We start from the raw sequence: 16,033 nt of genomic DNA, 5'->3' as shown, positions 1-16,033 counted from the left end.
CCGCTTGCTTCTTGAAGTCGGCCCTTCATGGGCCGGTTTCTTGGAGTCGGTCCTTCATGTGCCGGCTTCTTGGAGTCGGTCCGATCGCGACGTCCTCCAAAGGCTGTTCTATGGCCGGGCCGCCTTTTGCCAGCCGGCCTAGGTGATAGCCGGCCGGAGGAAGGCGGCCCCGTGTCTTAGGTGCTTCAAGGCCCGATCGGCCCATTGTTTTTTTTGAGGGCCAAAGGGAGCTGGTTAGGCTACCCGTGGTCATTTACTCCGACAGTAGTTGAAAGTGCTACTGTCGACTAGAGGGGGGGGTGAATAGGCGATTTTTATGAAAGTCTTCAAAACTTGTAAGTTTCGAAGACAAACAATAGAAATGACCTAATTGTAATGCAGCGGAAGATAAACTATCCAAAGTAAGCCATAGTCAAGTATACAAAGATATGAAAGTACGGGATTAATAGCAGCTAGGTAGTAAGGATCAGAATTGAAGATAGTATGAAGCCAATCAACAGTAGTAGTCAAGCAATGAAGTCAAACAGATATACAGATAGGCAATGACTTCATGAAGACAAACTAAAGTAAGGTTGGGAAGGGATAGAACCAGTTGCTTGTTGAAGACACAGGATTTGTTGGACCAGTTCCCGTTGCTGTGACAACTGTACATATGGTTAGGGAGGCTGAGATTTAACTCAGAAGACCGTGTCTTCACCTTATTCCCCTTGAGCTAAGGACACCCAGTCCTCGCCCAATCACTCTGGTAAGTCTTCAAGGGAGACTTCCAAACCTTCACAGACTTCGTTCACTGGCAATCCACAATGACTCTTGGATGCTCAGAACGCGACGCCTAACCGGCTGGAGGATTCACAGTCCTCAAGTGTAATAAGTCTTCAGGTCACACAGACAGAAAGACTTCAGTGATGCCTAACACTCTTTGGCTCTAGGTGTTTGGGCTTTGTCCTTGCAAGGATTTTTCTCTCTCTCAAATGCTTCGAGGTGGGTTGCTCTCAAACGACAAAAGCCGTGTACAAACTCTAAGCAGCCACCAATTTATGGTGTAGGGGGTGGGCTATTTATAGCCACAAGGCAACCCGACCTGATTTGTCCAAAATGACCCTGGGTCACTAAGGAACTGACACGTGTTCCAACTGTCAGATTTCAAACACACGCGACAACTTTACTTGGGCTACAAGCAAAGCCGACTCATCCAGCTCTGGATAAGGTTTGCTCTCATTGTCTTCGCTCGAACACATAGGATTTGAGTTGAGCATCACTTCAGTCACTCCGACTTAGTTCACTTGGACCCCACTTAACAGTACGGTGGTTCCTATGACTCAACAAAGAAGAAAAGGAAGAAACAAAACCACACAGTCTTCGCGCTCCATAGTCTTCACACAATGTCTTCTCATGTCATAGTCTTCAATATGAATATCTTCTCATACCACCATTGTCTTCAATGTCTTCATACATTTTTAGGGGTCATCTCCGGTAGGTAAACCGAATCAATGAGGGACACTACCTGCGTTATCCTGCAATTCTCACAAACACATTAGTCCCTCAACCAACTTTGTCGTCAATACTCCAAAACCAACTAGGGGTGGCACTAGATGCACTTACAATCTCCCCCTTTTTGGTGATTGATGACAAACTGGTTGAAGTTTTCAACGGGGATAAATATGTGAAATTGTAAGGATAGGAAATTGTCTTCATAAGTTGCAAGGGCTCCCCCTGAAGATGTGCATGTAAGTAATTTGCTTTTGGAATGCAAATGCACATGGTAGGTTGTACTTGTGGAGATCCACTTCAACTTATGAAGATAATTCATCATGCATGAACTGATATAGCAAGTAGAATGACATGCATAATGAAAAATGGACGTCTGCAGAATGATCTAAGTGCGGAAGTTATCATCGCACATGCAGAATTTATCATCGCGTCACAGTGAAGCAAATAAGTAGCAGACGACCATCAAGTTTAGGTGTTACAACTCAGAGAACCAAATGTTTCAAAAAGGCAAGAGTTGTAAGCACGCAGCAAAATATAATGCAACCGCCCATATGAACCCGCTTGAAGACTATCAACTCATACGCTTCTCCCCCTTTTGTCAATAAGGACCAAAAAGGTTTGAAGACATAGAGCATCTACTCGTCAGCATGAGTAGGTGAAGCAGCAGAGTTGTCGTCGTTGGGTGGCAGTGCAGATGAACTTGGTGCAGTGTCTATGCGCGCAGTAGTAGGAGGTGGTGAAGTAGCATCATCGTCATCATCGATCACTCTGGCATTTACCATTGCCGCGGAGGAAGAATATTCAGAGTCTTCAAGAGATGGAGTACGACGTAGGACAGCAGTCCGTGGAGGAGTGGAGTCAAACTGGAATCTTTTATTGAAGCCATCATCTTGAAGATCAGCTTCAGCACTGAGCAGGGTCAAACTCTTCCATGATCGCCGGCAAGTTTCATGAGCAACAAAGGCATTCTTGGTGGCAAGGTTGCGAATGCGATTGACATCCACCAAGAGGCTTTGCATCTGTCTCTTGAGCCAGAAATGATGCTTATCCTATTTCTGATGAAGGGCCACAAGAAGTTCTCGGTCATTGAGAATGCGAGAACGCTTCCGAGGCCTTTGTGCAATGGTGCTTTCAGTGGCTTCAGTGGGTGCTCGATGAGGCAGACGAGTGTTTCCAGCCAATGGATAGATTCGTGTCTCTGCTTGAACACCTTCAATAGGCTGAGTGAAGCTTTGGTGCTCGGCATTATGAAGACAAAGAGGCCTCTTGGCAGGGTTAGAGTATATAGCTTTAACTGACATATCAACCTCTGGCAGAAAGATCATATGATTGCGAGTAGAGGGCTGATAGTTGACAGATGAGTGTCTCTTGATGAGGCGCATGACCCATGGAGCATAAAACTTCAGACCAAATAGGTCAGAGCCGGAAGCAGCAAGTTGCCTAATGAAGAACTCCTGAGTGTTGAAGCTGATGCCATTGAGAATGTAGAAGACCAAAGTCTTCATAGCTCCTTCAAGCTTGGCCGCTGATGAATGTCCTTTGACAGGCCATAGAGTTCGCCTGATGATATGATATATGGTGCGAGGCAGATACTCAAGGTCTTCAACAAAGAAATCTGTGGGATATTCAACATCAGATGGCAAGGGCTTCATCATGCTCAACATCTGGCTCATATTGGGTTCTGGCTTATGGAAGATACTCTCTACTACATTGCGGTGTAGCTGGCAGTCAGGTTCATATAGTTCGCCAGGAGTGACTAGCCCTGTAAGCTCAATGATGTCAAGAGCTTTGGCTTCATGATGAACGTTTCCGGTCATCCACTCGAGGACCCATATCTTGATATCTCTGTTGTAGCCGCGAATGTGTAGAGTAGCATAGAATTGAAGCAATAGCTCTTCATTCCAATGTTCTTTGTCTATCACAAAGTGGAGCAGACCAGCATCACGAAAGCAATCAAGTGCTTCTTCTAAGCACGGCAATCCAGCAATGGCTTCTGTATCAAGGCGCATATGAGGGAAAATGCGCCCTTGATCATATAGTACGCATGAGTAATAGCTTCTCTGCTGATAGCTCCAGAACCGATCTAATGATATCCTTGGCTTGGAGTAGGGGTTCTTGGCGCTGTCAAAGAAGGTATTGTGGCTTTTGAAGCCATTGGCATTGAAGGACCCTGGTGAGTTTGCAGTACCTGGAAACCTTGGCAACCTAGGCTTTGGCTTTTGGACCTGAGGCCTATGCTCAATATGATAGTCAAATTGAGGTCCTGAGGCAGTAGGCGGAGGCACCAGAATGAGCCATCGGACAGTGGTAAGCTGACCATGACTGTATGCCTGCTCAATTGTGTGAGGCCTTGGTGGCGGAACAGGAGCAGGGGCAACAGTTGAGGCGCCAGGCTGCACAACAGGTGCTTCGGGAGCGATTGTCTCATTGGCTTCAGGTGCAACAGCCTCAGTGGTTTCATGTTCAGTGGCCACACTTGCTTCAGGCACACTAGTTGGTGCAGGCTCCACATTAGCGTCAGCCATGACTACGTCATTGGCTTCATTGGCGTTGGCGGTGGCAGCCTCAACATTGTCAACCTCCTCTTGACGAACAGGAGGGTCGGGCACATGCACGTTCACATCAGGAACTGCTTCTTCTTCAATTGCTGGGGGAGTAGGTACACGTACTTCTTCTTGATTTTCTTCGGCTGATGCAGCCGGAATGTCTTCAATAGTATGTGCTTCAGACTCGGAGACATTCACAGTTGGAGCAGGTTCAGAAAATACTTGACGTGCAACAGGTGAACGTTGCACTTCTCCTTCTGGAACGCTCGACAGAGGGACTTGAGGCCTTTGTCCTTTGCGAAGCCTGCGAAATGCTGGCAACGCCTTGGGAGATGGAGTTGGCTGGGCCTGAAAGTCTTCATCCTCTTCTTGCACGGGGGGTGTAGCTTGTTGTTGTTGTTGTTGGGGAGTACTTGGGGAGTCTTGTAGTTGTGGGTGATCAGCCCATGATGCATCCTGAGCAATTGGCGTCAGTGGACGACCAATGCTGATGAGTTCACTATTCGTATGAACAGGCGATGATACCACGTCATGTTCGATCTGAGGAAGAACTTCATCATCTTCAACATTGTCATGGTGACCAATGTCTTCAGCAGCGGTGGATTCAGCTAATATCTTCAGCTTCATGAGCCTCTGTGAGAGCAGGCTCATGAACTATCATCTGTCTTTCTTGATGTTCAGACGCAGGGCGAACCACTGAGATGGGTTCAACAATGAGGGGCTCTGTGGGAGCAGCCCGATTTTTCTTGGTCTTGCGCTTCTTCTTGGAGGGAGCAGCATCAGAGGCTTCAGTATTCTTACTCTTTCTGGCTTCAGCCTCTGCAGCCCTTGTCTTCTTCTGTTCTGAAGCGGTTGTTGTGACCTTTGGCTTCGAGCCAGTCATGCTGCTTGGGAAGATAATGTGAGGGGCTTCTTGGCTTGAAGGTGCAGGCTGGTCAGCAGGGAGCTTCTTCTTTTTCTTTGCAGCCATCTTGGGGTCAATGCCAGGACGGCCAAGTGACTTGCGCTTCTCAGCCTCATTGTAGGCGAGCACACACTTATCAGCCAAAATCTTCATGCGCTCACGAGAGCCTTGAGCTTCCTGGCGCTTCTTCAGAAAAGCTTCTTTGATCTCATGCAGCATGACCTTGAAGTTTTTGACATCTTGCACACTGAGCTTCGCAACGTGCTTCTTGAATTGAGCCTTCTCATAATCAATCTTGTTCTTGAGCTCAGCGATTCGCTGAGCGAGAGCCAGCTCAGAAGCAATGGCGCCATTGAAGGCGACACTGAGGCCAATGGGAAGCTATAAATCTTCAAATCTGACATTGGGGGTGTCGAACCACTCATCAATGAAATTGTGGATGATGGCCACATCAAAGAGAGGCAAGTTGTTGAAGATTTCTGCTTCTTCCTTGCTTTTGATCAATTGCTCAAGGGCATCATCAGCAAGATCTTCATCACTGGACATATCAATGGGATCTTCACGCAGAATGGCGGTAGGAGTCAAGGCTTGATCAGTATGCCTGACAAGTTGCTTTTTCTTCTCCGCCTTCTTGGAGATACGGGATTGATCTTCAGACTGCACACTGGCTTCAGGAGGTGCAGTGGCCAGAGGCTTCGCACGTAAAGCTTTTGGAGGTGCTGATTTAGAAGCCTTTAGCTTCCTTTGCTTCTGCGGCTTCGGAGGAGGAGCTGGGGCTTCATCAGTGTTAGCATCATTATCAGAATGATCTACCCTGGCACCCTGAACCAAGATGTAGGTGATGAGGCCGTCAAGGTTGGAGAAGGGGCCGATGACATTGGGTTCTGCATCACGAGAGCCGTCAGCACGAGGAGCAAAGGGACCAGGGTTGAAGTCTAATCCCAATGACTTCTTGTTTTCCTTGGCCGAAGCCTTTGCATGCTGGAAGTTGCGCTTGAAGAGAGCATCATCACAACACCAGAGTAATGATGTGGGATCGACATTCTCAGGCTGAGGTCCACGGACCATGCAAGGATAGAAGTTTTGATCAATAGCTTCAGCTCTGTTCTTGGGTTGAAGGCCTCGATAGAGAATATCGCCCCAAGGACTTTTGATAGCATTCTTCTCTGCATATTCCTTGGTCACGAATTTGTACTTGAACCACTCTTCAGCCCAATAGCGTCGAATCCATTGGATTCGTGTCTTGCGCTGATGATATGACTCTTCGGGATCTGTCTTGTAGAGCTCTGCTAGGTCATTAGGCAGATCTTTGGATGTTCCTTCTCGGCACTGTCTGCCACCCTTCCTTGCTGATTTTTCTGCAGCCATGAACTTCAAACTGAATGGCTTCAAAATGTTCAAAGGCTTCAGAGACTTACACTTGCTGGTCAAGCAGGAACTGGCTTTAGGAGAATTCATATGATGCTATAAGTATTCTGCAAACGAATGCAGACTATGAGAACCAAGGGATTCTCCCACGGACATGTACCTGTGACAGCATTAGAGATGCGAGGGAAGGGGAAGAGGTCATATGCATTCTTAGAAGATTTCGAAGATAAACCAGTTTGAAGACATTGACCTCTTGATGCGAAGACATTCACTTATATAGGTGAGTTGGTTCCAGATTTGTACCAATCCGTGAATAAGTACAAGTGAGGAATCAAACTATACTGGAAATCTAAGTGAATTGACTAGGCAGTATGAGATACAGACAGAATAGATCTAACATTGAATAGGCAGAAACCACTTTCGGTAAACAGGATGAATCTTGAAGATCAAAAAAGGTGGTAAAAATAGAGTTATAATTACCGCACAAAGAACTGCTAGATGGGATGAATAGGAGACCGAGCAGTTCAGCCCACCGTGCCCTAACTTGGCGACGGAGGACACCTACGGCGACGGCGGAGAGGACGATGTCAGCGGCCAGCGTGAGGACGGCGTCGGAGAAGTCACGGCAGCTAAGCGCTTCGTCGCCGGCGTCGTCGCGAGCTAGCGGTGGCGCTAGGGTTTTGACGGAGGTGGAGAGGTGGAAGAAGGATTTCTTTACTGCAGGGGACAAGTATTTATAAGTAGGTGAGAGACACAGCGCAATTACGCTGGTGCCCCTGGCGGTTCACATCCGAGGGGCACGTGGCAAGCATGCAACACACTCAGAGTTGTCCCACGTTCCCACGCCCGCCAGGCATGTCAGAGAGTTGTTCCGGCTTCTCCGGATTTCAACAATAAAGATAAGTCATTTAAAACAAATTTAATGTTTTTCTCTTTACCTTCTGCTGACTAGGACGCAGAGAAGACATTCGATAGTTTCAATAGAATGCATATGATTTGGACAGATAGAGTTTGAGATAGAAAGCATAGAGAGGTTAGGGTCCGATCACATTCACTTAGTTCAAAAGATTCAACTTGAAGACATAGCTATAAGTGAATGCTGTAGAGGACAGAACAATAGTATATATATATATATATATGCAATCAAATCATCATAGCGCAGAAAATCATGAAGATAAATTGAAACTGAAGACAAACCAAATGCGAAGTCTTTGCAACATAACGCCATGAGTGAAACACTTCAAACAGAGAAATTTGGTGGTGGCGTTACCCACCGTATAGGAAGTATTAGACCCAGACACGGCGCACAATTATCGTGGTGCTCCGAAGTCAAATTCCATGTTAATGTATTCACACTCAGAGTGTAAATCTTCATTGATTGAAGATATACATTACTTTGTGTGTTGCACATCTAAGTCATCAACATGCATAAGTGTTAGGATGTGTGCCTGATCACAGGACATTCGAGGATTCCAAGATATTTAGCTCACACCGTAACTTGCAAAACCTTTTCTCATCCAAGGGCTTTGTGAAGATATCTGCCAGTTGCTCTTCAGTGTTGACGTGCATGATATCTATATCTTTCTTCATAACATGATCTCTGAGAAAGTGATGACGTATTTCAATGTGCTTTGTCTTCGAGTGCTGGACTGGATTGTTGGCTATCTTGATGGCACTTTCATTGTCGCAGAAGAGAGGTACTTGTTTCAGGTTGATGCCATAATCCTTGAGAGTTTGCTTCATCCATAGAAGCTGAGCACAACAGGATCCAGCAGCAATGTATTCAGATTCAGCAGTTGAGAGTGATACACAGTTCTGCTTCTTTGAAGACCAACAGACAAGTGATCGACCAAGAAAATGACATGTGCCTAATGTAGACTTGCGACCCACCTTGTCACCAGCATAATCAGCATCCAAGAATCCAACCAAATCAAATTTTGAGCCCTTGGGATACCATAATCCGAGTGTTGGGGTGTAAGCCAAATATCTAAGAATTCGCTTCACAGCTAAGTGATGCGATTCCTTTGGTGCCGCTTGGAATCGAGCACACATGCAAACACTAAGCATAATATCTAGCCTAGATGCACATAGATAAAGTAAAGAACCAATCATGGAGCGGTATACCTTTTGATCGAACTCTTTACCATTGTTGTCGGGACCAAGATGGTGTTTGGCTGGCATTGGCGTCGTGTAGCCTTTGCAGTCTTCCATTCCAAACTTCTTCAGACAATCTTTGAGGTATTTTTCTTGAGATATGAAGATGCCATTGCTTTGCTGACGAATTTGAAGACCAAGGAAGAACTTCAGCTCACCCATCATGGACATCTGATATTGCTCTTGCATCATGTACCCAAACTCATCACTGTACTTCTGGTTGGTGCAGCCGAAGATTATGTCATCCACATATATTTGGCACACAAACAGTTCACCATCATATGTCTTCGTGAAGAGTGTGGGATCGAGGGATCCAGGTTTGAAGCCTTTGCTCTTCAGGAAGTCTTTGATTGTATCATACCAGGCACGAGGATCTTGTTTGAGGCCATATAGTGCTTTGTTTAGCTTGTACACCATATCAGGATGTTTTGGATCTTCAAAGCCAGGTGGTTGTGCAACATATACTTCTTCTTTAATCTTGCCATTGATAAATGCACTCTTCACATCCATTTGATATAGCAAGATGTTGTGATGATTAGCGTAGGCTAGCAGTATGCGAATAGCTTCAAGTCTAGCAACAGGAGCAAATGTTTCATCGAAGTCAATTCCTTCAACTTGAGTATATCCTTGAGCCACAAGACGTGCTTTGTTTCTGACGACTTGACCATGCTCATCTTGCTTGTTTCGATATATCCACTTTGTTCCAATAATGTTATGCTTGCGAGGGTCAGGTCACTTGACGAGTTGCTAGACATTATTCAGTTTGAACTGTTGAAGTTCTTCTTGCATGGCTTGAATCCATTCAGGTTCCATAAAAGCTTCAGCAACTTTCTTGGGTTCTGATATTGACACAAATGAAAAGTGCCCACAGAAGTTTGCTAACTGTGTTGCTCTTGAGCGAGTAAGCGGACCAGGCGCATTGATGCTGTCAATTATCTTCTCGATTTGTACTTCATTTGCAACACGAGGATGAACAGGATGAAGACTTTGCTCTTGCTGATCATTGTCATCATTGGGAGGATTGTCTTCGGACTGAGCATTGTCTTCAGGTTGATTTGGTGCAGAGATGATAAGTTCCTCTTCAGGCAATGCTTCAGAAGGCATGATTTCACCAGTTCCCATCAGCTTGATAGATTCACTTGGAGAAGCTTCATTTAGTGTACTTGGCAGGAGTTCTCTTTGTGAACCATTGGTTTCATCAAATTTCACATCCACAGTTTCGATGATCTTGTAGAGAAAGAGGTTGAAGACTCTGTAGGAGTGTGAGTCCTTTCCACAGCCAAGCATGAAGCCTTCGTGAGCTTTTGGTGCAAATTTTGACTTGTGATGGGGATCCTTGATCCAGCATCTAGCTCCAAATACTCTGAAGTAACTGACATTTGGCTTCTTGCCAGTAAGGAGCTCATAGGATGTTTTGTTCAGAAGCTTATGGATGTAGACACGGTTGATGATGTGACATGCTGTATCAATAGCTTCAGGCCAGAACTTTCTTGGTGTCTTGTACTCATCTAGCATTGTTCGAGCCATCTCAATGAGGGTTCTGTTTTTGCGCTCAACGATGCCATTTTGCTGAGATGTGTATGGAGCAGAGAATTCATGAGTGATTCCCATTGTATCCAGATACAGATCAAGTCCAGTGTTCTTGAATTCAGTGCCATTGTCACTTCTGATGTGCTTGATCTTCACGCCATAATTGTTCATGGCTCGATTTGCGAAGCGCCTGAAGACATCTTGCACTTCAGTCTTGTAAAGAATTATATGAACCCATGTGTATCTTGAGTAGTCATCAACAATGGTAAAGCCATAGAGACAGGCAGTTGTTGTGAGGGTGGAGCAGTGAGTAGGTCCAAATAAGTCCATGTGTAACAGCTCGAAGGGTTGTGATGTTGTCATGATTGTCTTCGAGGGGTGCTTTGCCCTTGTCATCTTTCCAGCTTCACAGGCACCACACAGATGATCCTTCTTGAACTTGACATCTTTGATGCCTATGACATGCTTCTTCTTGACAAGTGAGTGCAAATTCCTCATGCCAGCATGCCCTAGCCTTCGATGCCAGAGCCAGCATTCTGAAGCTTTTGTGAGAAGACATACGGCAAGCTGTGGACCTGCTGAGAAATCTACCATGTATAGATCATCTTTTCGATACCCTTCAAAGACTAGAGATTTGTCAGATTCCATTAGTACAAGGCGACGATATTTGCCAAATATCACAATCATGTTCAAGTCACAAAGCATTGAGACAGACATTAAGTTGAAACCAAGGGATTCAACAAGCGTCACTTTATCCATGTGTTGATCCTTTGAGATTGCAACTCTACCTAGACCCAATACTTTGCTTTTACCAGTGTCAGCAAATGTAATGTGACTCTTATCGGATGGACGTAAGTTGAGTCCATGAGAAGACTTCGATCACCAGTCATATGATTTGTGCATCCACTGTCCATAATCCATTCTGAAGCATTTGGTGATGTACCCTACAGTGCAGTTAGGAGGATAGGCTTCACAAGAGTGTTGTGAAGCATAAGCATTTGACACATATAGGGAGAGTCACAGCTTATATCAAAGTTAGGACATAGTATGACTGATAAGAGATTCATATTTGAAGTATATAGAATGACACTTTAGCGTGCGTCCTAAATGAGTTTTAGGTCCCCAGCAATAGTACCGGACGCCATTGATTGCTGGCTGGAGACCGTTTTCTGCAAAAGAGAGTTAGTTCTTCTTTGCCACCCACATCTTCAGTGGTGGCTTAGAAGCAATGAGTCTTAGTGCAGCATTTGAGAATTTTGGCTTTGAAGCCCTAGCAAATAGCCTTGCAGGAGATGAATGATACTCATATGAATAGGCAGAAAAGTTCTTAGTCCTATGAACATAACGGTTCGAAGATACACGCTCATATTCATAAGTCTGAGCATGATTTCCCTGCAAAACATTGGCGTTAGGGTGACTCATGTGAGTCATGTATCTGTATGAAGCCTTTGGGCCACATGAAGCTATAGGTCTGGGGTTTGTCTTCTTCCTTGGTGGTGTCATGACGACATTCACAGGAAGATTCTCAATGTACTGCTTGGGTACCCAGATCTTCTTCATAGGTGGTCCATTCCTGCAGTTAGTACCAATGTACCTGGCAAACACTTCGCCATTCTGATTTTTGAACAGCTTATAGTTTGCATCAAAGGATTCATCAATGACAATAGGATTAGCACAGGTAAAGCCAGATAAGGTGGATGGATCTAATGAAGGTTCCTTTGCAGCAACCCATGTGGTTTTGGGATACTGCTCAGGCTTCCAGTACGAGCCATCAACATTCATTTTCCTTTCGAACCCAACACCCTCTTTCCTAGGGTTTCGGTTCAGAATCTGCTTTTTAAGGACATCGCAGAGAGTCTGATGTCCCTTAAAACTTTTGTACATCCCTGTTTTAAGCAATGTCTTCAACATAGCATTTTCATCAGCAACATCAGTGGTATCCTCCGCAGAGGGGTTAGTAACCACATCAGTAGGTGAAGACAATGAAACAGTAGTAGCAGTGGAACATTCAGCAACAGATGTAGCGTTATCACGCTCAATGCATTTTAGACATGGTGGTTCAAATCCATCCTGAGCGGAACTGATCTGTTGAGCGCGAAGTGACTCATTCACCTTTTGAAGATCTTCATGAGCCGCTCTCAATTTCTCAAGCTCTTGTTTCCTTTGAAGATAATCATAGGAGAGCCTTTCATAAGTAGTTGAGAGCAATTCATGATGACCTTCAAGTTCTTGGTACTTAGCATGAAGATTTTTTATGTCATCAACTAAGGGCTGTGAACGTGTCATTTCAGCGTCCAACAGGTCATCGCTTTTGTCTAACAGTTTTTGAGTATGTTCCATAGCCTTTTGTTGTTCAGTTGCAATTTTAGCAAGTGTTTTGTAGCTGGGTTTGGATTCACAATCAGAGTCATCTTCACTTGAAGTTTGAATGTAAGCATCGCGGGATTTTACCTTGGCACCACGTGCCATGAAGCAGTAGGTGGGAGAAGGATCGTCTTCGTCATTAGCTTCAGCGTTGGTGTGGAAGTCATTGTCTTCAGTGTTGAAGATGGACTTGGCGACATAGGCTGTGGCTAGAGCCATACTTGGAACGCCAGGGTCAGACTCCTCTCCAGACTCCTCCTCTGCCTCCTCCGAAGCAGACTCCTCCTCTGAATCCATTTCCTTGCCAACAAAAGCACGAGCCTTGCCAGATGAGCTCTTCTTCTATGATGAAGACTTGGAAGAAGACTTAGAAGACTTTGATGATTTCTTTTTCTTCTTGTCATCGGAATCATATTCCTTGCTTTTCTTCTTCTTCTTCTCATTGTCCCACTGTGGACACTCAGATATGTAGTGACCTGGTTTCTTGCACTTGTGGTAGGTTCTCTTCTTGTGATCATGGGTGGAAGCTTCATCATTCCTTGAGCTGGACCGTGAAGACTTTCTGAAGCCTTTCTTCTTTGTGAATTTCTGGAACTTCTTCACAAGCATAGCAAGTTCCCTTCCAATGTCTTCAGGATCTTCAGAATTGCAGTCAGATTCTTCTTCAGATGAGGAAACAACTTTTTCCTTCAAAGCACGAGTTCGGCCATAGTTTGGGCCATAGATATCTCTTTTCTCAGATAGCTGGAACTCATGTGTGTTGAGCCTCTCAAGTATATCAGACGGATCGAGTGTCTTGAAGTCAGGACGTTCTTGTATCATGAGGGCAAGGGTGTCAAAGGAGCTGTCAAGTGATCTCAGCAGTGTCTTGACGATTTCATGCTTGGTAATCTCAGTTGCGCCAAGAGCTTGAAGTTCATTTGTGATATCAGTGAGGCGATCAAACGTGAGCTGGACATTTTCATTGTCGTTTCTCTTGAAGCGGTTGAAGAGGTTGCGAAGAACACTGATTCTTTGATCTCTCTGGGTTGAGACTCCTTCGTTGACCTTGGATAGCCAGTCCCAGACTAGCTTCGGCGTTTCCAGAGCACTCACACGGCCATACTATCCTTTGGTCAGATGACCACAGATGATGTTCTTTGCAGTAGAGTCCAGTTGAATGAACTTCTTGACATCAGTGGGGGTGACACCTTCACTAGTTTTGGAAACGCCATTCTTGACAACATACCAGAGGTCGGCATCAATGGCTTCAAGATGCATACACATCTTATTCTTCTAGTAGGGATATTCAGTTCCATCGAACACGGGGCAAGCAGCGGAGACCTTGATTATCCCTGCAGTCGACATAGCTGAAACTTCAGGTGGTTAAACCGAATCACACAGAACAAGGGAGTACCTTGCTCTGATACCAATTGAAAGTGCTACTGTCGACTAGAGGGGGGGGGGGGTGAATAGGCGATTTTTATGAAAGTCTTCAAAACTTGTAAGTTTCAAAGACAAACAACAGAAATGACCTAATTGTAATGCAGCGGAAGATAAACTACCCAAAGCAAGCCATAGTCAAGTATACAAAGATATGAAAGTACGGGACTAATAGCAGCTAGGTAGTAAGGATCAGAATGGAAGATAGTATGAAGCCAATCAACAGTAGTAGTCAAGCAATGAAGTCAAACAGATATACAGATAGGCAATGACTTCATGAAGACAAACTAAAGTAAGGTTGGGAAGGGATAGAACCAGTTGCTTGTTGAAGACACATGATTTGTTGGACCAGTTCCTGTTGCTGTGACAACTGTACGTCTGGTTAGGGAGGCTGAGATTTAACTCAGAAGACCGTGTCTTCACCTTATTCCCCTTGAGCCAAGGACACCCAGTCCTCGCCCAATCACTCTGGTAAGTCTTCAAGGGAGACTTCCAAACCTTCACAGGCTTCATTCACCGGCAATCCACAATGACTCTTGGATGCTCAGAACGCGATGCCTAACCGGCTGGAGGATTCACAGTCCTCAAGTGTAATAAGTCATCAGGTCACACAGACAGAAAGACTTCAGTGATGCCTAACACTCTTTGGCTCTGGGTGTTTGGGCTTTGTCCTCGCAAGGATTTTTCTCTCTCTCTCAAATGCTTCGAGGTGGGTTGCTCTCAAACGACAAAAGCCGTGTACAAACTCTGAGCAGCCACCTATTTATGGTGTAGGGGGTGGGCTATTTATAGCCACAAGGCAACCCGACCTGATTTGTCCAAAATGACCCTGGGTCACTAAGGAACTGACATGTGTTCCAATGGTCAGATTTCAAACACATGCGGCAACTTTACTTGGGCTACAAGCAAAGCTGACTCATCCAGCTCTGGATAAGGTTTGCTCTCATTGTCTTCGCTCGAAGACATAGGATTTGAGTTGAGCATCACTTCAGTCACTCTGACTTAGTTGACTTGGACCCCACTTAACAGTACGGTGGTTCCTATGACTCAACAAAGAAGAAAAGGAAGCAACGAAACCACACAGTCTTCGCGCTCCATAGTCTTCACACAATGTCTTCTCATGTCATAGTCTTCAATATGAATATCTTCTCATACCACCATTGTCTTCAATGTCTTCATACATTTTTAGGGGTCATCTCCGGTAGGTAAACCGAATCAATGAGGGACACTACCTGCATTATCCTGCAATTCTCACAAACACATTAGTCCCTCAACCAACTTTGTCGTCAATACTCCAAACCGAACTAGGGGTGGCACTAGATGCACTTACAGTAGTCCCCGAAGCTGGTTGGGCTTCGCTGCCGAAAAGGGGGAAGCATGAAGCTCGGCCAACTTCATATATGGAAGAGCCGGCAGTTAGGAGCCGGCCTCCCTTGGGCGTGCCTTCTCGGTGAAGCCTCCTCAAAATCCGAAGGCGGGAACCAGCTGGCACGCTAGCCGAGCAGCGGGCTGACCGCCCGCTTTCGGCGTGCCATGTGGCACCCTTCGGTTGGCAGGGCCTGCCAGCCCACGCGCGTGACGGGACACTATCGCAGGCCGGGGCCCGCCACTTCCGTGCCTTGGCCCGTGCGCGGATCTTCTGTGGCCCAAACCGACCGCACGTCTTCCGGCGGCAGTTCCCACTCGCCATCAAGGCACCATAATCGTGGGTTGTGGGGCAGTGGGCGCAGTTAATCCCACGCCCCCCCGTGCCTCGCCTCCTCGGCTTCGCCGTGTGAGGCTATAAGTAGGGGCGGGGAGGGGGAGCAGCAGTGGTTCGCTCGCTCGCCCTCACCCTGCCTCCTCCCTCTTCTTCTTCGCGGCGGTAGCCCCTCGCCGTGCTCCCGCTCCGCCATCCTTTCTTCTCCCCAGCATGCCGCAGGCTTGCTGCCTCCGCACCGGGCGCTCTCCACTGTCACGCTCGCCGCCATGGCTCCGACGTCGAGCTCTTGGGACGGCTCCACCGTCCGTGATGACCACATCAAGTTTCTTCGCAAGACGCGGCCGCTGCCGGGCAAAGATCTCGTGCGAGTTCGCCTTGCGCTAGAGGAAGGCGAGCGAGTGATCTTCTACTCGCACTGCCTGCGTGGCGTTGGCCTCCCCGCGAGCGGCTTCTTCCCCGCATTTCTTGACTCCTATCAACTCCAGCCGCACCACCTCACCCCCAACACGGTGGTGCTGCTGACGGCCTTCGTCTTCTTGTGCGAAGGTTTCC

General features: G+C 46.3%; 1 pseudogene; it reads right to left on the bottom strand.

The window, feature by feature from the left end:
* The window catches only part of LOC119321061, an 82,414-nt pseudogene extending 66,665 nt beyond the window's left edge, over positions 1-15,749 (bottom strand).
* Positions 15,750-16,033: the final 284 nt, after the last annotated feature.

This window comes from Triticum dicoccoides, chromosome 6B (assembly GCF_002162155.2).
Source record: "Triticum dicoccoides isolate Atlit2015 ecotype Zavitan chromosome 6B, WEW_v2.0, whole genome shotgun sequence".
Taxonomy (NCBI): domain Eukaryota; kingdom Viridiplantae; phylum Streptophyta; class Magnoliopsida; order Poales; family Poaceae; genus Triticum; species Triticum dicoccoides.
The sequence above is the reverse complement of the archived record's forward strand: the minus strand, read 5'-3'. Positions and strand labels throughout refer to the sequence as shown.